This window comes from Sus scrofa, chromosome 13, assembly GCF_054392235.1.
Source record: "Sus scrofa isolate SSC_HxYL_T2T_F1_AM1 chromosome 13, Sscrofa_HxYL_maternal_Yorkshire_Landrace_v2.0, whole genome shotgun sequence".
In the NCBI taxonomy this organism is placed as follows: Eukaryota; Metazoa; Chordata; class Mammalia; order Artiodactyla; family Suidae; genus Sus; species Sus scrofa.
The window spans coordinates 43,959,660-43,984,943 of NC_139395.1; the positions used below are offsets into that span (position 1 = coordinate 43,959,660).

General features: G+C 43.6%; 1 protein-coding gene across 2 annotated transcripts in view; it reads right to left on the reverse strand.

Moving 5' to 3' along the window:
• XCR1 (X-C motif chemokine receptor 1) overlaps positions 1-25,284 on the reverse strand; it is an 83,449-nt gene that overhangs the window by 50,666 nt on the left and 7,499 nt on the right. Inside the window, exon 1 of one of the 2 annotated variants that reach the window (XM_084987168.1) lies at positions 8,604-8,664. The exons of the other annotated variant lie outside the window; for it this stretch is intronic. The gene's annotated coding sequence lies outside the window, so the exon portion shown is untranslated. Of the gene's footprint in view, positions 1-8,603; positions 8,665-25,284 lie in introns of those variants that run through there. 2 annotated transcript variants of the gene reach the window in all.

Consider the following 25,284-nt stretch of genomic DNA (forward strand, 5'->3'; position numbering starts at 1 on the left):
GGTTGGCAGGATTTCTAATTTTCCCCAATGTCTGTGAGGGCCAGCTTTGTAAGCTGGTACAAAGGCTATCCATGACCTGGTACTAATAATACCAACTTGTGGGCAGTCCTCCAGCACACCGTGCTTCAGGTTTCAGAGCATGTTCATTGAGGAATGGAGACAATTTCCTTTCTCTGTCCACTCTGCCCTGGGGCAGTCCTTGGTCCCAACTTCCTGGCCCCACATGAATAGGACATGTGGCCCTTGCCTGGGCAGTCCCTCCCACAAAGGCTGGCAGCAGCTCACTGTGCTCCGCTTTAGCATTCAGAGCATGCCTGCCACACAGCGCTTCCAGGCCTCTCTGGCCTGGACCACCTGTCCAAGGCCATGACACTGCCATGTTTATCACCAAACAGGGCCCTTACATATACCAATGAGGGACCATCCTGCCCATCCCCTTGGAGAGCTGGGCCAGCGGGTAGAAAGGAGGTGTGGTTTGTGTTACACTCCACTTTGACAAGATGCTGTGCATAGCTGGGTAAGGAGACCATATCAGCTCTCAGCTGTCACTCTGTTGACCCTTCAGTCAGAGGTGACTCACCATCCCACATGTTTTTCACGTAAACATCGCTGAGCCTAAACTTGGCTCTTTCTAAGATATTGGCTGGTGTGGTGGGTAAATAAGAAGGGAGGGCAGATGAAACAGAGGTGTCTCTGGAGGATTCTGTGCCCTTCCTCTACTCTCTCTCTTTTATCTCTCTCTTTTTTCTTCTCTGAGTATAAGCCAAATAGGAACCAAGGCTGCTTAGTTTTCCTTCTAATCATTTGGACATAGCTTCTTGTTGCCTCACAGAGGTGCATGTGTTAACACCCTCTCCTCTCTGTTCAGGGGCATAAGGATAACTCATTACATGGTCTGACCACAAACTGTTCATACGTGGCCTTGGAGGGGGCCGCAGGGGAAGGGACTATATTTTGGGCATATCCAGAGTCATACACAGGGTGAGGCTGCACTTCTGAGTACAGACTCAGAAAAAGAAAAACTGTTGCTCTCTGAGTCTGTTCTTGGTCTCAGCCCTTTCGCAGTCTCTCCTGAAGACAGAAATTATCAATTCCCTCAGTTTCTCTGCTTCTCTAAAAAAAGGACTTCCTCCCAAGATTCTGGTGATTGGTCTGAGGATCTTTCTGGAATGAGAAGAATTAACTTCAAATGGACCTACCTTATTATCTACAATAGATCTGTCCTGGAAAAACAATTTCTGTGGGAGAAATTCCTTTTCAGAAACAAGAAGTGGGCTTTACTATTTGACTTAGTTTTATAATATACCTGTTTGAGAAGAAAGCATTCAAAGATAACGACATTACTGATCCAATAATTTCCAAGTTCAGATTTTTATATACTAGAAGTTCTTCTTCAGGGCTTTTTAAAAAACAATGTGCTCTGGTACAGCATCCTGAAATACTTATTTTGACTTTATCCCATGATTATAAAAGTATTACCTGTTCAAGATATCATTTTTTATAAAGAAATTTTTCATTTTAATGTGTTTGAATGTATCAGTCTTTTCCTTCATTGTTTGTGCATTTCATTTTTTGTGGTAGGTTGCATAAATGGCTGCAATTCTTCTGTTCCATTTATTCATGCCTCTGTGCAGTGTGTCTTTGAAGCCCCTCCAGCTAGGAGGTGTACTCTCTCTCCACCCTTCTTGAATCTCAGTACTTGCTTTGACCAAGAGAATGCAGTGGAAGTGATACTGCAGTAATTCTAAGTGCAGAGGCCTTGGGGTTGTTCTCTCTTGGAACTCTGCCAGTTGCTATGGAAATGAGCCCCAGCTAGTCTACTGGATGATGAGATCATGTGGCCCAGATATCTTGAGGCCCCAGTCAACAGCCGGTTCCCAGCTAACCTGGCAACTGGCCATGGTTCATGAATGAGCCCAGCAAAGACCATCAGAACTGCTCAGCTAAGCCCAGCTTCTATAGCCAACCCGCAGAATCATCAACAACGAAAAATGGCTGTTGTCTCAAGCCACTCAGCTTGGGCTGCTTTGTTAAGCAGCAACATTTAAATAAAACATGTCTTGCTAAAGACAGTATTTCCTACCTAGAGATCCTAAAGGGGCTTCTATATTCTCAAAGTTTCTCCATTTTGCTTTTCACATTTATGTGCCATAATCAATCTGGAATTAATTTTATTGTATGAGGCAGAGACCTAATGCATATCTGATCATTTCTTCCTGTATTTGTGAATGTTTGAACTATTTCATAATAATATTAGAGTCATTTTTAAAAAGAAATATAGAGTTCCTATGGAACATTTAGAGAAATGCAACAAAAATAAAAAAAAAAACTTTAATAATAACACAACTCAGCCACGACCACTTATAATGTTGTGATGTGTTTCCTGATGGTCTTTTTTTGGGGGGGGTGAAATTGAGATCAAACCATTTACCATTTTCCTCACTTAGCATTGCATTGCATTTCCCTGTATCATTTCTATTCTCTAAAATAATTTTTAATGATCACATATAATTTGTTATATGAGTATACCATAATTTATTAACCAGGCACTTACTGTTAGGCCCTTAAGCTGTCTCCCACTTTCCAATATGAATGCTAGCACAGCACTGAATATTCTTATACAAATATCTCTGACTAGTTCTTTAGGATCATATATAGAAAGGATGTTCCTGTGTCCAAAAATATGAACCATTTAAAAATTTAAAATACAGTTAGAGAAAGATACACCCTGGAGAGGCTATGCCAGTTTCCACCCACCTCAGCCAGCCATGAATGAGCAGATCCATCCAAACACACACTCTACCCTAATGCTTTTCCTGAAATAAGTGAATAATCCAATTTCAGCTGATTTATTTAGTCAGAACAAGATCACATGCTGATGAGAACACAAAACTTGGAGGAAGAACATAGCTGGAAGGAAAGTCTGTGATAATGTACTAACATAGTAGCTTCAGTTCCTCCTCTTAACTCTATTTGACAAAAATATTGCCCCATTCATCAAGGCCCCATTCCTGCCTTGCCGCACATGGCATGAACCAAGAGCCAGGCATAGATGTTTGGACAGGAAGGATTCCAACGGAGCTGTTGTTCAGAGCAAAAGGGGAACACACTGGGGCATCAAATATACCAGTGTCTGTTATAAGCCAGAGGCTGGGAACACAAAAATGAGGAGCCTAGAGAGAAAATTCCCATTCATGAAGATAAGAGCTGTTACAGGACTCAGCTGCGGGGCACGATCAAAGCACAGGGAGGAGCACTTTATATAGCCTGGGGTGGCAGGGACAGTCTTGCAGAAGAGCATGTGGCCAGGGTGGTCTGTGAGGAGTAAGAGGAGCTTGACCAGGCAGAGAGAGAAGTAGCTGTGCTTGGTAATCAATCACAGGACAGCCAGTCTCCAGGGTAAAAGGTGGGGAGCATGGTGGAAAGGGGCTAGGGAGGAAACATAAGTGAGAAGGACAGAGGAGGAGGAAGGGCTGGGTCATGGAAAGCTTCCCATGGCTTGCCATGGTGTTTATATTCTTTTAAACCTTACCTGACCTGGTCCCACCACCTTTCTGACCCCATCTTCTATCCTCCCCAATCCCAATCACTCTGTTGCAGCTACATGGGTCTCTTCCTCAAGCAGGCTTCCACCTCCACCTTTGCTCTTCTATCTGACCAGAATGTTCTCTCCCCGGGTCTGTGTGTAGCTTTCTAGTAACATAAAATCTAAACAGACTTATCACTAGAAAGTAGATTTAATCAGTAATTGAAAAACTCTGAACAACAACAAAAAAAAAACCTCCTGGATCAGATGATTTAACTAGTGAGTTAAAGGAGAATTAGCACCAATCCTTCTTAAACTCTTAGAGCTACAGAGTAATATCTTTTATGAATACTGATGCAAAAATTCCCAACAAGGGAGTTCCTGTTCAGCGGAAATGAACCAGACTGGTATCCACATGGATTGGATTTAATTCCTGGCCTTGCTCAGTGGGTTAAGGATCTGGCATTGCTGTGAGCTCTCGTGTAGGTTGCAGACATGTGTTGCTGTAGCTGTGGTGTAGGCTGGCAGCTACAGCTCCAATTCAAGCCCTAGCCTGGGAACTTCGATATGCCAGAGGTGTGGCCCTAAAAAGACACACACACACACACACACACACACACACACACACACACACAAATCCTTAACAAAAATATGTCACAAATGAACCTTTCTACAGAACATAAATAGACCCACAGACATGGAGAACAGACTCACACTTGCCAAGGGGGAGAGGGGATGGAGTGGAACAGACTAGGAGTTTGGGGTTAGAAGATGCAAACGATTACATTTAGCATGGATGGGCAATGAGGTCCTACTGTATAGAACAAAGAACTGTGTTCAATCTTTTGGGATAGAACATGAAGGCGGGCAATATGAGAAAAAGAATGTATATTGATACCTGTATCTATCTATCTATCTATATGAGTCACTTTGCTGTACAGCAGAAAATGGCACAACATTGTAAATCAACTATGCTTTAATTTTTAAAAAGGTAAAAAAAATCCTCAACAAAATACTAGCAAACCAAATTCAGCAGTTCATTAAAAAGATTATATAGCTTTAACATCAATAATGATTAGAGAAATGCAAATCAAAACTACAATGAGGTACCACCTCAATGATGGTCAGAATGGCCATCATTAACAAGTCAACAAATAACAAATGCTGGAGAGAGTGTGGAGAAAAGGGTACTCTCCTTCACTGTTGGTGGAAATGTAAATCGATACAACCACTATGGAAAACAGTATGGAGGTACCTCAGAAAACTAAATATAGAATTATTATATTACCCAGCAATCCCACTTCTGGGCATAAATCTGAACTTTCATTGAAAGTTCATTGAAACTTTCATTGAAAAGGATACATGTACCTGTAAGTTCACTGCAGTACTCTTCACAGTAGCCAAGGCATGGGAACAACCCAGATGTCCATCAACAGATGAATGGATTAAGAAGATGTGGTATATATACACAATGGAATACTACACAGCCACAAAAAAGAATGAAATAATGCCATTTGCAGCAACATGGATGGAACTAGAGACTCTATACTAAGTGAAGCAAGTAAGAGAAAGACAAATACAATATGATATCACTTATATCTGGAATATAATATATGACACAAATGAACCTATCTACAGAAAAGAAACAAATTCATGGACTTGGAGAACAGACTTGTGATTGCCAAGGGTGCAGGGGATGGATTGGGATGGACTGGGAGTTTGGGGTTAGTAGATGCAACTACTGCATTTGGAGTGGGTAAGCAATGAGATCCTGCTGTATAGCACAGGGAACGATACCTAACCACTTGTGATGTAACATGATGGAGGATATCTTCATTGTATTCATCTCGGTTGATGTAGAAAAAGCTTTTGACAAAATTCAACACTCTTGAACACTTTTTCATGATGAAAACACTTGACAAACTAAGAATAGAAGGAAAGCACCTCAAAAAATAAAGGCCATATAAGAAAAACCCACAGCTACAATCATACTCAATGGTGAAAAAAATAACACTTTTCCTCTAAGATCAGGAATGAGATAAGGATGTCCACTTTTACCATTTCTACTTCATGGTATTGGAAGTTCTAGACAGAGCAATTAGGTAAGAAAAAAAAGACAACCAAATTGGAAAGTAAGAAGTAACCTGAAACTAACACAACATTATAAATCAACTACACGTCAATAAAAAATAAAAAAAAAAGTGAAAAGAAGTAAAATTATATCTATTCATAGATGACATGATCTTAGATATAGAAAACTCACACACACAGAACTGTTAGAACTAATAAATTAATTTAGCAAAGCTTCAGGATATAAAATCAATACCCCCAAATTAGTTACATTTCTGTACATTAACAATGAACAAACTGAAAAGGAAATTAAGAACACAACTGCATTTACAATAGTATCAAAAAGAATAAAATACTTAGGAATAAACTTAACCACAGAGATGAAAGGCTTATACACTGAAAACTACAAATGTTGCTAAAAGGAATGAAAGAAGATACTAATAAGTGGAAGGATACCCTATGTTCATGGATTGAAAGGGTTAATCTTGGTAAGCTGCCAATACTTCACAAAATGATGGGCAGATACAAAGTCACAATTACTTTTTTTTTTGTAGAAATAGAAAAAAATCCACCCTAAGATATATATCAAATCTCAAGAAACTCTAAATAACCAAAACAATTTTGAAAAAGAAGAATAAAGTTGGAAGTTGTTTCACTTCCTGATTTCATAACTTACTACATACAAAGTTATAATAATCAAAAGAGTATGGTGATGGCATAAAGACAGACACACAGATCAACTGAATAGAACACAGAACCTAGAATTAAACTCTCACAAATGGTTTCCGACAAAAGAGCCAAGACCCTGTGTTATGGGTTGAAATATGTCCTGATAAATGCATATGTTGAAGTCCCAACCCCAGTACCTCAGAATGTAACCATGTGTGGAGAGAAGGTCTTTAAAGAGGTGGTTAAGGAAAATGAAGCCCTTAGGGTAGGTCCTTAATCCAATATGATTAGTGTCCTTATAAGGAGAGGAAAACGGGAGGGAGGCTGCACATACACACAGAGGAATAGTTTTGAAAGGAGATACTAAGAGGGCAGCCATCTGCAGCTAAGAAGAGGGACCTCAGAGGAAAACTAAGTTCTGGGGCTTTCAGCCCAAGATAATTTTACATTGTTTAAGCCACACAGTCTGTGGTATTTTGTAATGGTAGCCCTAGAAAATAAAATATTCAGGGGAGGATAGGACAGTCTTTTCAAGAAATTATGTTTGGAAACTGGCTATCCACATGCAAAAGAATGAAACTGGACCCTTACTTTTTACATTATATTAAAAATTAACTCAAAATGGATCACAGACCTAAATATAAAAGCTAAGACTATAAAACCCTTAGAGGAGACATGGGAAATCATGATGTTGGATTTGGCAATGATTTACTGAATATGACAAATTAGTTTTCATCAAAATTTAACACTTTTGCTCATCATCAAAAGACACTATCAATAAAGCAAAAAGGCAACCCACAGCATGGGAGAAAATATTTGCAACTCACATGTAAGGGATTAATATCCAGAATATATAGATAATTCCTAAAATTAACAACAACCCAACCATGATTCAAAAATGGGGAAAGGATTTGAATAGACAGTTCTCCAAAGAAGATATACAGAATGGCCAATAAGCACATGAAAAAATGCTCAATGTCACTAAATCATTAGGAAAATACACCATTGAGATGCCACCTCACACCTATTAGAATGGCTATAATCAAAACACCAGAAAATAGCAAGTGTTTTAGAGGGTATGGAGAAACTGAATTATGCACTGCTGGTGGGAATATAATATGGTATAGTTGCTATGGAAAAGAATATGGCCATTCCCCCCAAAAAATTAAAAATCGAATTTCTATAAGACCTAGTAAATTCCACTTCTGTGTATATATTTAAAAGAATTGAAAGTAGGGACTCAAACAGGTATTTTCACAGCAGCATTATCCACAATTGCCAAAAGGTAGAAACAACCCAAACGTCCATTGACAGATGAATAGATACACAAAACATAGTCTATACATATAAGGGGATATTATTCAGTCTTAAAAAGGAATGAAATTCTGACACATAACTGCAACATGGATGAACCTTGAAGACATTATGCTAAGTGAGATAAGCCAAACACAAAAGGACAAATACTGTCTTATTCCACTTATATAAGGTACCCGGAATACGTAGGCCAATGCGTAGACGATAAAATAGTGGTTATCACAGGCTGATTGGTGGGAACTTTTTTCCATTAAACATTAAACTTTCTAATGTGTAATGTTTAATGGGTATAGTACTTCAGTTGAGGAAGATGAAAAATTTCTGGAGATGGACGGTGATGAAGGTGTAGCACAAAAATGTGATTGTACTTAATGTCACTGAACGCTACATTTAAAAATGATGAAATGGTAAATTTTATGTACATTTCATCACAACTTAAAAAACCTGGAGGTTTGGGGCATTATGTTATGAAACTTTGGAACTGTTTGAGCTGGCTTCAGTAGGGGAGGGTACTGCCCAGTTTCTATCAGGTGTGTAGAGAAGTCCAGGCTCCCACCAGGCCTCTGCTGACACCTGAGGAGGGTGGACTCCTCATCACTGCCAGCAGAGGTGGGAGTACCAGCATCCCCCTGGGCTTCCACTGGTACCCCCGCCAAAAGGATGGGTGTCTTGTTTTTGCTCCCTATGGGGCTTCCACTGACAACAGTGGTGGGAGCCCTGATTCCCTTTGTCAGGACAGGTGGGGGTACCCAGTTCCTGCCAGACAGGGGGAAGTGAGCATTCCCCACATGGTCTCCTCTGACACCTAAGGGAGTGAATGCAGGGGTCTTTCTTACAGCCCAGAGGAGATGAAAGTCCCTCTCTCTCCTGGGCATCTGCTGAGGCCTTCCCAGCAGGGGAGTTGGGGAGAGCTGGCTTTGATGGGAGCATTTTTCCTCCTTGCCTGCTGGTGTTTCCTGGCTGCTGGCCTCCCTAGCTGCGATTTTGGAATATATGAGACAAAAAGAAAACTCAGGGAACTCACTGACACACTGTTCCTGGGAGTCCTGAGGTTCCCGGCCAGCCTGCCTTCTTCTTGCTGTGACAGGTGGGAAGGGGCAGGGCACAACCTTTGAAGAGTGACACAGCCCTTGAGAAAAACTGGATACGACAAAACCGGTTAGAACCAGTTTAGGCCCACGATGGCAGAAGGTTCAACTTCCAGCCTTGAGCCTCATTATGCATTCATTGGAATAGATTAGCATGCTGAAGGGCACGCCCACAGACGCCAGGACAGTTCCAAGGCCTGACCGTAAAAGATCAAAAATTGGGTGGTGGCCCAGTTCCTGGAAATCCCCACTCCTTTCCCAAAATACTTGGAAGAATCCTCCCACTTGTTAGCCTATCAAATTGCGCAGCCCATAAAAACTAACCACCCTAGATTTCAGGCCACTCTTACTTCCTAAGATAGACCCTGTTCTACCTAAGGAATGTGTATCTTAAGAAGTCTATTTCTTATCTATCACTTTGCCTCTCACTGAATTCCTTCTGTGTCAAGACATGAAGAACCTGAGCTTCATTAAGTCCTGAGAAGAGTCATGCAGTTTCAGTTGGGAGACTGTAGGTTTGAGTCCCATCTGAGGTGTGGTTTCATGTCCACCTTTCAGTGTCTGCTTATGTTTGTTTTATATCTAGGTCCTGGATTTTCCACTCTACTGAAAGGATATTGATTCAGGAGGGGAAGTCTCTTTAGGGGTTTACTCTTGCTCAGGAGAGGTTTGAGCGTGTTCCAAGGGCTAGAAGGAAGGGGTTGGTGAGGAGGCTACTGATGAAAGCAGGTGCTGGGGAAATGGTCAGGTTATGATGTGGACGCTGGGGGGCTTGGGGGATTAGCCTTGGGCAGGGGAAGGGTAAATCCTGAAAATGGAGGTAAGAAGGGGCCAAGGGCACAGGTAAATGCGAATGAGACAGAACGCCTGCTTGGGTGGTTTCTGTCTCCTCCACGAAGGACAGGGTGGATGGTAAGTGATTCTGGAAGTGCAGGGTGAAGGGCTGGTGTGGAAGGATGAAGGCTTGGAACAGCTGTGAGGAGTTTCAGAGAAACCTCCTGGTGCTCAGTGCTCAGCCCCATGCGGCAGCCATCCACAGCGACCGCAATTGCTAATGCTAACACTTGCTGAGGGCTCTGATCTTCTCAAAGCCTCCAGAGGGGCACATGCTTTGGGGATTCCCACTTACTGGTGAGGACACCAAACCATACGGAGATGAAGGGACAAACATTTCCAGGCCTGAAACTGCAGAGCCAGGATTAGATCACACGGTATCTAGTTATTGATCCAGCTCTCTCTGGTACTGAGGCTCCGGCTAAAATTAGCGACCAGGAATTGGTGATGTCTTCAGAGGTGGGTGAATTTCTCTAGGTGGTTGGCTACGAAAACAGGTGGAATAGATAGAAGCAGTGATGGGGTCTCCCAGGCCAAGATGGCAGAACAGTATGGAGAGTGTATTGGCAAGAGATGGACTGAAGTAGTGACCACATGTCCTGACTGGAGAAAGAATTAAGTCGAGAGAGCAAGGGGCTGCCAACAGGAAAAATGGTGGGTCTAAGCTGTCAGAGGGCTTGATGGGGTGGAAGGTAGGTGAGAGTGATGACAAAAAGGGCATGAGAGGGTAGGAACTAAAGGAAGCTGTGGTTAGAGAAGGAGATGTTAAGTTAAAGATTTCCTGGTAAAGCAGATCCTGAAAGTGACAAGGTTTAATGTGTGGGTGGCTGAAAGGTGGGGAAGGCAAAGGATTTGAGGTCAAGAAATTCAAAGGTGGATAGGTATGCTTGCCTAAGACTACACAGCTAGTCACTGGGAGAGATGGAATTTGTTTTAAACAAAAATCCAGGAGTTCCCATCATGGCGCAGTGGTTAATGAATCCGACTAGGAACCATGAGGTTGCAGGTTCGATCCTTGGCCTTGCTCAGTGGGTTGAGGATCTGGCGTTGCCATGAACTGTGGTGTGGGTCACAGATGCGGCTCAGATCCTGCATTGCTGTGGCTGTGGTGCAGGCCGGCGTCTACAGCTCTGATTGAACCCCTAGCCTGGGAACCTCCATATGCCATGGGAAGCAGCCCTAGAAAAGGCAAAAAGAGAAAAAAAAAATCCAATGATATTTATTAAAGCATAGTAGGCAGACTTTATCTAAGGAGAGGCTATAGAAATTGGTGCAGGGAGCGTGGAATGAAATTTTGCAGTGGGGGAGAGAGATTGGGCTCAACTTCAAATACAGCATGGGCAAGGGGGCATTTCTAGCCAATGAACAGGGTATGAGGGAGCAGTGGATAGAAAATTACTAAGAGGAAACATTAGAAGTAAGGGGGATATTGGCCAATCAGACCTAACATGATTCTTGCTAAAGGCAGGTGGGGGTGATCAGACACCACCTGGCGGATGGTGGCAGATGAGGAAGCCAATCAGGTAACAGATATCGAGGATGGCGGTTGTTACCAAAATGACTTAGGAGGGTTCTTGCTAAAACTAGATTTTACAAGGAGGTGTGCAGATGGGCTTAGGAGAAGATTCAGGAGGCTGACCAAAGTCTGGTCAAGCAAAGAATCTTTGCCAGATTTAAACCAGACTCAATCCAGAGAGGAGAGGCTGGCAGGCATGGGGGTGAAGGGTAGCGGGAATGAGGCCGGGGTGGGGTGGTGGGCACGGGCAGATGTTATGATTCTCCAGAGAGAGGAGTATTTACAGGTGTGGATGAAGAAGGTTGCCAGCCATATCAGTAAACAAGGGATGTTGTGGCCACAAGCCAGCAGCCACTGCAGCCATCCCCCACAACTGAATCCCTGAAGGTATGTAGGATGGAGAAAAGCAGGATACTGGCCTGAGATGGTTAAAGTGCATATCCAAGGAATGATTTCAATGAGCCCAGACACTTGTGTCTTCCTATATAGAGAAGAGCGCTAAATTCATTAACTTGAGATGTCTAGTTTTTCTTTAATTAACAGTAATCTTCTGATGTTCTGACTACCTGATTTTTGTTGCAAAACTCCTATACATCCTGGCTCCTCCCTTTCCTTTTGGGAGCAGTCCCTCAGCACTATCTGAGGAGCTTAAATCTTCAGAAATTCCACCAAATAAAATATAATGCTCAACTTTCAGATTTTGCATTTTTTTCAACTGACATAAGCATGGCTGAGAGTAAAAGCAAAGTGAAAGAAGGACACTAGTACTGAACCTCATACCTGCATTATTCACTCCTAGACCATGTGCTGTGCCTGGTACAGGGGACACCAAAATAGAAGGAGCAGGTGCCACCCACAGGAAACTCACAGAGGCCATCTACAAAGCAGAAAGATAACTGCTATTTGGAACCAGGATCCAATGGCTGGCTTGGGTGGGGGGAGGGGCAGGGGTGGTGAGATCAGTGCCAAGAGCAGCTGCAACAAGGAAGTGATGCTGAGGTTGCCTCCAAGGATATTTGCCAGGTCGGTGCCATGGATTAGCATCAACAGTGGGAGCTAATGGACACAGCAGCGAAAGAGCCTGGTGTGTTCTGAGGGCTCCAGGTGGCCTGGACAGGGAAGCATAGAGGGCCACGTACACTGGGGATGAGGGGAGGTGGGCGTCTTACAAATTCCACTACATCCTGTCTGCCCCTTTGCTCAAGTGTCCTATGTGGAGGCGAGTGGTCAGGAACAATTTACATTTTAAAAATGTGAAAAAGCAGATGACAGAAGCATCCAATGACTTCAATTACATAAAATGCACTACTAGACTGGCACCTGTAAGTATAAATAGGTTCATAGAGGATTATGTTCTCTTTCTGTGTCAGTAAGTTTCCTTTGTCATGATCAGCACATTGTTTTTACACGAAAATGGTTCAAAGAAAAAAGGATTCTGGAGTTCGCAGAATCACATCTTTTCTGGCTGCTGAGAAGTCACCAGAAGCCATACAGATGCTTACCCCATGTTCTGTGTCTCCTCTTTCAGCCTTGACAGGAGGCTGCTCAGTGCAGCTTTGGATCTACAGAAGAACTATATGTTCCAGGAGGGATAAAGGGACAAAGAAGGCAAGCAGCTGGCGTGGGTGCAAAGAACTAAAGGGCTCTGAGCACCTGATTCTCATGCAGAAATCCACCTGCCTAAAGAGAAGGTGTGGGCAAAGAAAGGCTGAGAGCTCTTTCAGATGAAAGTCAGCTTGATGCAAAGCATGAACCCAGAGTGGATCTGCACTGTGGGGAGACAGAGTTCACAAAAGAACATTACAGGGCGACTAGCAGCAAACACTTGGAAAACAGCATTGGATGAATGTTAAATTTTTCCTGACTTTGATCACTGGTCTGTGGCTATGTAAGAGAATGTCTGTTCTTAGAAAATACACGCTGAAGTACTTAGGAAGTCTTCAGGAATATAATGTCTGCAACTTAATCTCAATTAGCACAGGAAAACAACATACATACATATATATATATATATATATATATATATATATATATATATACTAAATATGGAGGGGGAGGGGAACAGTAACACATTAGGGGCAAAATATTACAATTGGTGAATCTGGATAAAACGTCCTCTGAACATGAGTTCTTTGAACTATGCTTGAAATGTCTGTATACATTTGAAATGATATCAAATTTACTGTGATGGAAAAACATATATATAGGTAGAACTAAATCACTGCTGCACAGCTGCAATTGGCACAACACTGTCAAGCAACTATACTTTAATAAAATAAAAATTTTAAAAGTAAAGTTTGAAAAATTAAAGAAAAAAAAACTTACAGAGAAGCAAAGGCAAGGGGCAGGGCCTAGGGCTGGAATATGAACTCAGGGTGAGAATAAACTAAACCTTTGTAAGGGCAGTGAGTTAACCAACACTGGGTTTTTTGCTTTCCTTCAAATCATCCTTTGAGGAAGACTGACTTAAATGGATTCTTCAAGTCTTAACGATGACTGATTACCAGTTTTTTTTATGCTGTCATTTAAAAAATTTAAGTTTAGTTGACAAAATATGTTTTAGGTGTACAATATAATGATTCAACATTTAAAGATATTACAAAATCACCACCCGCGTAAGTCAAGTAACCATCTGTCACCACAGTTTCTACAGTATTGACTATATTCCTGATGCTGTACATCACTTCACACAACCTGTTTTATAATTGGAAGTTTGTACCGCTTAATCCCTTTCACCTATTTTGCCCAACACTACACCCCCCTCTTCTCTGGCAACCACCAGTTTCTGCTAAGATTCTAACAGATCTTACTCGCTATATTAATTTTTGACCAGAGGCTTCTGGATTGAAGGTCACCTGGGAGCAATTTTTCCAGAGTGTCCCCATTTGGTTGTACAAACTTAATGGCAACAAGGAGAATCGAATTGCTTCTTGGAGAGGGTGCAACACAGGTGTGCTTTGTGTGACTTGGTGAAAGCTGCCCCACTTGGGACTCCTTGGGACCTGGATATTTAGGGAAGGGAAAATCATTTCACATAAGGAGCCAAAAGCCATGGGATGAGAAGGACTACAGATGTTAAAAGTTGAGGCAATCTGGCATAGGGGCCCGGGGGGAAAGAAAAGAACAAGGGCTCCAAGGGCAAAACTGAAATCACAGGAGGCCAAGGTGGGATGCAGGGAGAGGTCTGAGCTTAATTCAAGGGCCCAAGGCTTCGGCCTCTGTGTGTGTGTGTGTATGCACACATGCATGCAGCTTAGACCAGCAGCCTCTGGACCAGCATGGTGACACATCTTGGGAATAATGGCTGAGCACGTGTGAAGCTGAAGGAGCTAGTGTTGGAGGCCAGGGTGTGACACCTCTACAGTGGTCTGGGTGGAGCCAGAGCAGTGAGGACATCATCTCCTGAACCAGCAAGTGTCTTCGGGGGTAATAAGCCTGTCCAGGCTTCCACAGTGACCTGCGTGCTGTCTCTAGAATAGAGTAACAGAGTAGCCCCTTCAAGTTCCCTCCCAGCCTATGTCTGGAAGAAGGACTCAAGCTTTTTCAGGCCTCAGGGTTCTTACACAATTTGAGAGAGAGGGCTTAGACAGGAAACATTGTATATGAGTCTTCTCCAATTGTTAAGGGATGAAATTGAAAAAAAAAAATTCTACCAGATGGTGGGGAATTTCCAAAGTGGTCACCATCAATTTCGTTCTTCCTTGTACACCTTGAGGGGTGGGGTGCATTTCCTTCCCGTCGAAGGTAGGCTGGCTTGGGGCTGCTTTGACCAAATGTGCTGGAACTCCCCTGCCCAGGTCCTCAGGCATGACAGCTTCTGCTTTCTTCCTTTGGAACTTTTACTCTTGGTTGTTGCCTGCTGCCTCATGAAATCTAGGGCCCAGGGAAGCCACACAAAGAGGCTACGTGGAGGGGAACTGAACTGTTGCAAATGGCCAGCACCAGCTTGCCAGCTCAGTGTTGGAGGCCAATTTGGACCTTCCAGCCACCCCGGCATGCCACATGAAGCAGAAGAACCCCTTGGTCACCCATGGAGTCATGACAGAGAATAAACGATTAGGTCCTGTAATCTGGTTTAAAGCTTGGCTGACTGAGCCTGCATTGGTTTACACCCCTGCCAGGATGCAGGACAGCCCTGATCACGGTTCCCGTCTAGATTCCTGAACCTTGGGCTCAGAGGCCCAGAGATGTCAGTGCTGGGTCCAACAGCTTCTTGTAAATGGAGACACTGAGTCCCAGGAAGGGAACGTGACCTGCTCAGATCTCAAAGCTGGTGGTAAAGCTACACTGAGGGCCAGGTTTTCCAAAATCTTTTCCTTTCTGTGCAGGAAGAAACCTTACTGTCACAATTAGAAACTTGAGACCTATGGGTAGCTTCCCATGTGCTTGCTCCATGGGCACACTCTTTGAACTCCTGCTGAGGCTCTGCACCCTCTGTCATCAAGACTGGCCAATACCCACCTCCCAGATGAGGAAACAAGTGTTGAAGAGGAGGTGAAGTGTTGTGCAAGGTCAGAAAAGTGGGAATTGAATTTGAACTTGAGGGTAACCTAAAGGAGCCCTGGTGTCAACTGTACCCAAGTCCCCCCACCCCCCCACCGCCCCACCTCCCCCCTCACCCCACCTCTGTCTTTCCCTTTTTCACACGCTGGGGTCAAAATTGTGGTTGTAGTTTTACCTTTGCTAAGTTAGGTTTATCAAAGTCTAGCATTCCTGGCTGTGCCATTGACATACTCTGTGAACTTTGTTTCTTTCACTTGTGAAAATGAAACAAGGAAACACCTCCCACTGTCTTCCCTGCTCAGCTGGCTGTCATGAGATGAAGTTGGAAATCGCGCTGCTGTGTAGTCTGTGAGATCAGCAGTCAATGTGACCGCTCGTTAAAATGATGAGATACTCAGCAAATGCTAAATCATAATTCATGATGAACTGTATCGGTTTTAAAGCAAGGTTTTACGAATGGGCTCCTTCTGCTTGTCTTTTCCTCTGCATTTTAAACTGTAAATTGAACACATTTCAAAGAGAGAATTTGTCTCTCCTGTGCTCTTGGAAATCCTGGCTGCAGTGTTGGGTGGATGGACATGCTTGTGTCTGCTGGGTCCTCTGGGTTCTCTGACTCTGCGCCAGAAGTTGACACTTACAGGGTCCCTGAGAGGAGGGGAGGGAAGATAGCCATGGCTTTGTGACTCATAGGCTCCCATCCATCTTCTTGAGGCCACTTGGGCAACGCCAGGCAGTTTGGAAGAACAGAGTCCCCACAGAGCCGCAGCCTCCAGCTACTAAATGCTTGCATTTGGAAGATCTCCAGCGGTGCCCGTCTCTAGGTACCCACAGTGTCTCATAGCCACACATGGTACACTCAACCCAATTTGTTGTTAGACTCCCCGCCCAAGCTGGGTTCACAGTCGTAGCAAATGGCAATACCCTGAGTAAACTGCCACACAGACACCTTCATGTCCTCACACTCATCTAACATGCTGCTGTTTCTTCTTCCTAAAGACCCTTGGCTCTGTCCTAAATGCCACTTCCCTGTTTTGGGTCCCCATCATTTCATCCCTTGAGGGCAGCCTCCACCTGATAGAGTCCCTGTCTCCGGTCTTATCCTCTCTCAATCCTTTCTCCAGCCAGATGATCTTTCTAGGATGCACTTCTGGACAGTCACTCCCAAGTTTAAGACTTCCTTACTAACTGGGGAAGGTCCTAGCCTTCATTTGGCTTACAAGGCTTCTGGAGGTCTGGCCCCTACTGGGATCTCCCCTCCTCGCTCACCCCACCCCACCCCACTCTGTGCCTGCCTTTGTGGGCTACTTTCAGTTCCTAAAACAGCCAAGTCCCCTCTCACTTCCAGGTCTTTGCATCGGCTGATCTGGGACAGCCTTCACACCACCCTGCAAACTGACAAATTCTTCTTTGAACCTCATTCTAGAGTTACAAAGCCTTCGCAGATGTCCTCAGCTCTTGCTAGCTGGTGCCCTTCCTTCCGTTTCGCATAACAGCTTTATTGATATATAACTCACATGTCATATAATTCCCCTGTATAAAGTGTGTAGAATTCAGATTTTTGGTATGTTCTCAAAGTTATACAACCATCACCAAAACCAGTTTTAGAACATTCTCATCATCTCAAAGACAGACTCTTTACCTATTAGCCATCGCTGAGTTCCCATCAACTGCCTTCCACCCCAACCCTAGGCTTAGGCAATCACTCACTAAGTCTACTTTCTATTCCTATTCTGGACATTTAGAATAAATAGAATCATACACTAAGTGAAATTTTGTGACTGGTTTCATTCACTTAGCCCAATACTTCCAAGTTTTCTCCGTGTATGAGTACCTCATTTTTTACTACCAAATCATATGCCTTTGTATGGATGTACTGCATTTTACTTACTCATTCATCTGTTGATGGATATGTAGGTTGCTTCTACTTTCTGGCCATTATGAACAGAGCTGTCCTGCTGACGTGGGCTACTGTGAGGATAAGACAGGCTTATGGCTTTCTGAGCCCTTTTTAATTCATTAGGCACCTTGCAAGGTAGATTTATGAGGACTGATCCATGGCAAGGAAGGAAAACATCTGCACCACTGGACGTGTCCCTTGGACGTGACCACCTGCTTTTCCCTGGGGCTGCCCCCTTTGTTGCCGCCGTGAAGACTGAGCCTCTGGGACTCCCTTCTCCAGGGAAGGCCCCAGTGCCTGAGCCATCTCTCTGCTTGTTGATGGAGGGGACACTGGAGCCTTCTGGGGTGGCTACTGGATCTGCCCCTTGGCATAAGTTACATACCTGCTGAGTAAAGGTTGAGTACCAAGCCCTCTGGCGGACTTAGGTAGGGAGAAAATGTGATCCCTGAAAGCACAGAGGAGACAAGCTGCACACAAACACTCTCACACACACACAGACTCAAAGATTCTCACACACCACACATACACACACTCACAAATACATACACATACACATATATACACCAATACAGATATGCCTTCACATACTTACATATATGCACATATACAAATGCATCTAGTCATACACTCAGAGAGCAGCATTTACACATACATATAATTACAGAAACAGATACAAGTACACACAACTATACACACACACAAATACACACTCATACACATATGTATACAAAGACACTCATTCACACACATACGCTCACAGAAAAGTACATGCAACTATACACCTAACACATACTCATGCATACAAATATATACCTACTCACAAAAAATGCACAGTATGCACATATCCATACATGCACACACAGACACACACTGGGTGGTATGTGTTAAGTGACAACGTGAAGTCAAGGGGATCTGGGAGAGGCTTTTGAAGGAGAAAAACTAATAGTCATTGATGACCTCTTACATTCCAGAAAATGTACATTAATTATCTGCTTTAATTCTTTAAAAAGCCCAATGAAATACTGTTGTAGGAGAAAGATACCCACCGGTAGAGAAGAGGAAAAGGAGACAAGAAAGGTTACCTCTGCAGTGAGGATTTGAAGCCAGTCTGCCTGAGGCCACAACGTGCCCTGTGTGCCAGCTGAGTCTGGGACAGGTGCCTGGAGGGATGGGTGGAGGTCAGGGGAGTACAGGGCATTCCATGGGGAAGTGGGAAGAAAACAGAACTGCTATTTATACTTATTTTTATATAATACTTCTACCTTCTTTTGGTGTTATCCCATATGGAAGCTACTAGCACAGCAGAGCACTATGTTATAGTGAATCAGAGGACATTCACATGTTAGAGGTAGCTGACAGCAGAGACAGGTGCTGCCTACTCTATTCTGCTGCCTCCCATTCTGAGGAGAAAACACCTGAGCTGTGCGGGACAGGGACCAAGCCTGGAGTATCCAAGCACCTCCTTCTTCCCTTGACTGCTTTGAGTTTTGTCTGCATCACCTTTTGTGCCTCTGCTTTCCCTTCTCCCTGAGGTGACCTCTCTGCAAAGGGGCTCTGAGCTGCTGAGGCTTCTCTACCCTTTCACTGTGCAGGAATCGAAACAACATAAAGATGTCTTTCCAAAGAACATTACATGTTGAAACAGAGAAAGTGAGAGCAGATAACAAAACTAACATTGTGGAAATAGTTACAGTTTTGGTGGTAACGGTTCCTGGCCTTTATCCAGACATGCTAGTGCAGCCTTCCTGAGTCTCCTTCATTTAGTCTTTCCCAGCAAGCCCCACAGAAGCCTCCTCTTTTTGCCCTTTGCACAGCCATGCACACACAGGCCAGGATTCATGACTTCCTGTGCTCTGTACCCACCACTCTCTCGCCCCAGGGGCCAGTGAACCTTAAGCTACTTCGATCTCTACTGCATGGATCTCAGGCTTCCTCAAGGGAGAGGAAGTGAATACAGTTCGGTAATGCCTATCAGAATCTTTCATTCTCTTACAGTGACTATTTCATATCAGTTTACAGATTTATGTTCTGTGTAGCATTTACGGTTTGTCAATTTTGAGGGAGAGAACACAGGTTAGGAACTCAATGTGACAATGAAGATAAAAAGGATCTTGACAGACTGAGTCACTGAACTGAAATGAACTAGATGAGATTTAAGAAGAAAGTAAATTCATGCCGATACCTAACACATCAGTCATGCACAAGAATTAGAGGGTAAGATCTGTGATGGGCAGCAGTTCAGGGAAGACTGCTATCTTGTGACTGGGCCATAAGTGGAAAGGTCTTATCTTACAACCAGGTCAATCAGAACCAACTGTGTGACACTTGCCAGATATCTGCTAGATTGTGTGATTGTAAAAATATGATTATCTCTGGGCTTAGGAAACACGTGGACTCTACTCACCATGAAGAGTAGAGTGAGTAGAATCTACCACAGAGTGACTCTACTCACTCTAAATACCTGGGAAAAATCAAAGGGATACTATGGATAAACTACCTCTGGGTTAAACTGACAACCAGTTTGAGGACATAACCAATGAGTACCATAGGTATAATCCAGCAGCCCCTTTACCCTAAATAGCTGGTCAACTCCTCTAGATATGAGTGGTGAGAAATAAGGTCTCAGTTTTAACCATGATCTTTTGCCAGATGCTCTTCTGTTCTCAGCATCTGCTGTCCAGTGCTTAGGTCTCAGGCTGGTCAGAGATTGGCTGATCCTGGGCAAGGGCACCCTCTCCTCGTGAATACACGGAAGAAAACAAATTCTCAGTGGAAAAACTCAAAAGAGGCAGATGACCTTCACAGATGCATGTTTTGCAAATATTTTCTCCCAGTCTATCTCTGGTCTTCACGTGTTCTTAATGCTGTCTTTCAAAGTGCAAGAGAATTTTGATGAGGTCCAATTTTTCTTCCATTTACAAACTATGCATCTAGGGAATCTTTGCAGATCAAAGTCTAAAGATTTCCTTTTGTGTTTTCTTCTAAAAGTTTAATTGCTTTATCTCATATCTAAGTCTATAATTCGAGTTAATCTTTGTGTACAGTGTGAGGTGAGGGTCTAAGTTCACCTTCTTGCCTGTACAAAACATTTTTCTATAATGTTAATGTTGATAATAACAATTTTCCACTTCACAAACATACTATAAATAGTGGGATCCTGATAAGTGTTTAACAACCGTCTCTCAAAAGAAATGAACAAAAGCAAGCAAACAAACAAAAACCCCGAAAAACCCAACGGCCCTGATGTGTAACATTGGCCAGCTTCTCTGGTGTAAAAACTCCAACCATGTCAAATTTCAAGGTACCAATGTTACATAACTTACCATGGAGCTGGGAAGAGACCTCATAATTGGTTCTTATGAACTGCTACACGGCGGCTAAAGTACATTACCCAATCTATTTAACCAAAACGCCAGAATTTGGGGGGTTTTTGTTTACATCTTGTTTTTCCCGTTTACTCTCAATATACAAAAGTTCCCCCACAAAGCAGGAAGAAGCAGTCTATTTTATTCCCTCTGTAAAAGAAAGCTGGTCCCTTGGGGAGTTTGAGTTCTCCTAATGAGCACAGCTATGGGCAACATCCTTGCAGCCTTTCTGTGGTAACATTTAGTAACAGCTATCATTTTTACTTTTAGGACAAGTCATGCCCTTGCTTCCTGGTAAAGGTAAAGAAAACTGAGTTTTGACAAAACAGAAGTACAAAGCTGCTTGAACTTCCGCAATTTTGCAAAGATACATATTCGACATTTAAATTAGGGAGGTGACTTCCCCTTTTCTCCCTCTCTGGAACCAAGTATGGAATTAAGCAAATGCTGAAGAGCCAAATAATTGTCTTGAAGGGCACTGGAGTGATGTCAAGTGTGAATGGCCACAATGTGTCAGCTTCCTGAAGACATCTGGGGCATCGAAGTAATGTGAGGAAATTACTGGAGTGTGACACCATTTCAAAGAAAATGCACCAAGCCTTCCTTTTGAGGAAAACCTTGTAAGAAGTGAAAATAAAAAGAGGGGGCCACACAGGGTAGGTGCTTTTCATAGATAGCAGCTATTACATCCACACAGCTCTACCCACATTGTGACCAGGTGGGAAGAGGCAGAGGCCTGGCAGATGAGGAGGGTGAGCGGTGAGAGTGTCAGAGGATGCTGGGCGCCAAGCAGGGTGGGGATAAGAGAGTTTTGAGCAATTATCACTACTCCACAAGGCTTTACCCCAAGTCTTTATAACCACCACTAATTAAGATACCCCTTTTGATTTAATAGGAAAAGCTAGGCTTGGGGAGAGAGTACAGTGCTTACCCAGGTCTCCTGGTATTTAGATGCCTGTCTTTTAAACGTGTGTTTCACAGGTACGCTGTGAGTCCTCTCCTGAATAGAAATCTCCTACTCGGTATTTTCTCGTGGCTCCTGCTCATCCACACTCCCGACACTGCTCCACACCCCCTGCCCCAGTTCAACTTGCTCCCAAACACACTCAAAGTCTGCCCAGTGTTCTGCACTTTCCAGAGGGTGCTGAACTTCTAGGGTTTTAGTCACATGACACTCTCATCCAGGAATGCTGATTCTACCTTGTCCTTGGAAGAAACCTCTGTTGCTCCTTCTCTCTCTCTCTCTCTCTCTCTCTCTCTCCCTCCCTACTCTCCTCCTCTCTTCCCTTCGGTCTCTCCTTTCCTTCTTCCTTTCTTTTCCCAAAGGATAGTTTTTCTTACGATGTGCTCATTTGAAGGACTGGGACGTGCTCAAAGACTGTGCAGAAGAAAGTAACCACCAATGTGTGCTCTGCATAGCATCCACAGAGTTAAGCTGGAAGGACATTTCCCAGAAGCCCCTGCCTGTAAGGGTCCAGGTGAGTGTCTGTAGGAGAGCTCAATAGTGTGTGATTTGCAAGGGTGAAGCAACAGCTACAATGTTGTCCTTTGAAGGTGAAAGCAGTTGTCAGTCCGTGGCTCATAGGCTCCCCTTATGGGTGCAGGTGCAGCACCTAGACTCACAGCCACTGCAGGTCCCACTGCTCCTGCGTCCTGGGCCATCTATGCATCAACATGGTGAAAGTGCAGCTTCCCCTGTAGGTCAGTCTCTGCATAGTGTGTCCTCATAGGGTCTAGTGGCCCTCCAGTCACCTAGAGGTTGGCCTATAGAGACTTCCCACCACTCAGAGTTAGATGTGGAGGCGAGAGTCTGCACAGACTCACACACCAGCTCCTACACAATTCAATTCCCAAACAAAGCCCTTATTACAGAGGTTCCCAAGCTTTCTCAGTTCATAGCACCTTTACTGTCCTCATACTTACTTTTCTCAGTGCCCCTGGGCCAAAAGAAATACCAAACAATTCCACTTATTAAGTAGTTACACCAAACAACTGAAGGATATTTGTTTATAGCTGTTTGAAATGAAATATATATATATAGAAAGAAAATGTACTATTTGGTTTTATTTTTAAATTGTCAGTACCAGTGGGATATGTACAGCTTTTGGGTGTGGCTACACCTCTCAAACCTTGGAATCTCACTGGACACTGCCACCTGTACTTCCCGCTTCACTGCTTCATATCAAGTCACCAGAAACCCGGCTTTGCAAAGAAATGATAACTTTGAAAGGCATATTCTACAAACTAATATTGAAACCATGAACTACCTCCAACTAGTATTTCCTGTGGTGTCCAAGAAATGTCAGGTATCAGTGTATGGCCCTTGAAAGTTGGCAACAGTCCACAGCACCCCTGCGACTTCACTATGGCTTCTAGGGCATCTCAGTACACAGTTTGGGAACCATGGCTTTACCTCATGTCATCAAACCATGAATGATACATGCAAAATTTCACAAACATTTTGGATAAATGCTCTTCCTGTCTTTGTGTTCTGCATATATACTATATAATAGGAACCAGAAAAGTTCTGCATTTTTCTTTCTTTAGTTAATATTATAAGCATATACACATATCAATAAAATTCTTTAGAAATCATTCATGTGTATCATATACCATATTTGCCAATACTTACTTATTTATTTATCTTTTTAGGGCTGTACCCACAGCATATGGAAGTTCCCAGGCTAGAGTTGGAATCAGAGCTGTAGCTGCTGGCCTACGCCATAGCCACAGCAACTTGGGATTTGAACTGGGTCTGCAACCTACACCACAGCTCAAGGCAACACCAGATCCTTAACCCACTGAGCAAGGCCAGGGATCAAACCTGCATCTTCATGGATGCTAGTCAGATTCATTTCCACTGAACCAAGATGGGAACTCCCAACACTTATTTAAACCTCCTCTGTTACTAAACTTCCTAAATGTATTTCATTTTTACTATTATCTATCAATGTATCCTTAAAACCTTAGATTCCTAGAAGCAGTATTACTACATGCATTTTAAGTGATCTTTATACCTATTGCCAAACGACTTTTTAGAAATACCACACTCACATTCCCATCAAAAATATATGACAGGAGTTCCCATCGTGGCACAGTGGAAACAAATCTGACTAGGAACCATGAGGTTGCAGGTTTGAACCCTGGCTTCGCTTAGTGGGTTAAGGATCCGGTGTTGCCGTGAGCTGTGGTGTAGGTCATAGATGTGGCTCAGATCTGGTGTTGCAGTAGCTGTGGTGCAGGCCAGCAGCTGTAGCTCTGATTAGACCCCTAGCCTGGGAACCTCCATATGCCGTGGGTGTGGCCCTAAAAAGACAAAAGACAATAATAATAATAATAATAATAATAATGGTATCTGGAATAACTGCGTGAAAGGAAAATCCCAATGATTTTCCTACTGATTTCTAAGACTGCCTTATATGTTCGGGGAGTTGACATCTGATATCTTTGCATTAACACTTAGTTTGCTCCTTTTTTGGGCAGGACAGCATTGTACTGCATACTTTATAATGTGTGTCAATATACAAGCAGGAAACTTTCTCCCCTAGTACAATACCTTCCTGTTTTGAAATGTGCTTAGAATGTTTCACCTGGCTGTCTCTCCAAATGAGTTTTTGATTTGGTAAATTAAGAGCCAAAAAACATACTTTGGGGGAGTTCCTGCTGTGGCTCATGGTAATGAACCCAACTAGTATCCATCAGGACAGAGGTCTGATCCCTGGCCTCGCTCAATGGGTCAAGGATCTGGCATTGCAGTGAGCTGTGGTGTAGGTGGCTCGGATCTGGTGTTGCTGTGGCTAAGGCGTAGGCTGGCGGCTACAGCTCCGACTCAACCCCTAGCCTGGGAACCTCCATATGCCGTGGGTGCAGCCCTAAAACAAACAAAAAACCACATACTTAGGGGGTTGAACAAAAGCTACAAAGTAATTTGGTGCTGGCTTTTCAAGTCTCTGGTCAAGTATCATTTTATTGGCCCTCTTCCTCTGCTGAATGACCACCTCCATGGCCCCTGTCCTCATGGTACTCGGGAAGCTCCAGTTCACGTGTGGGTGGCAAGTCCTTCTCCCAGTAGTCTTGGTACCCTTGGTGTCTGGCTCAAGGAGCTTATACCAAATGAATGGATTAATGAGTACAGTGGGTGGGTAGTGGCATTTGGATGGAAGAATAAACCAGAAAAATGGATAGATGATATTTACTGGCAGCCCCCCTTCCCATGTCCCATTCCCAGGACTCAGTTTCCTCTTGCTTTCTTGAAACAACAGAGAGCAAGAGATACAAGGTTTCTATAATTTAGTTGTGTCCAAAACTTCTGCTGATGGTTTTAGAACATCTCACAGCTCCAGGCATGCAGGGTCCCTGTGCTTTAAATTATCCCAAAGCCTTGGCACAAGGAAGCCGGCCCACCCACCTGCGGGAGGATGGAGATGCTCCAGGTGGGGATGGGTAGTGTGCCTGTGAGGCTCAAGCTGGGGGGCAACTGACCATGGAGGCTGGCAGGG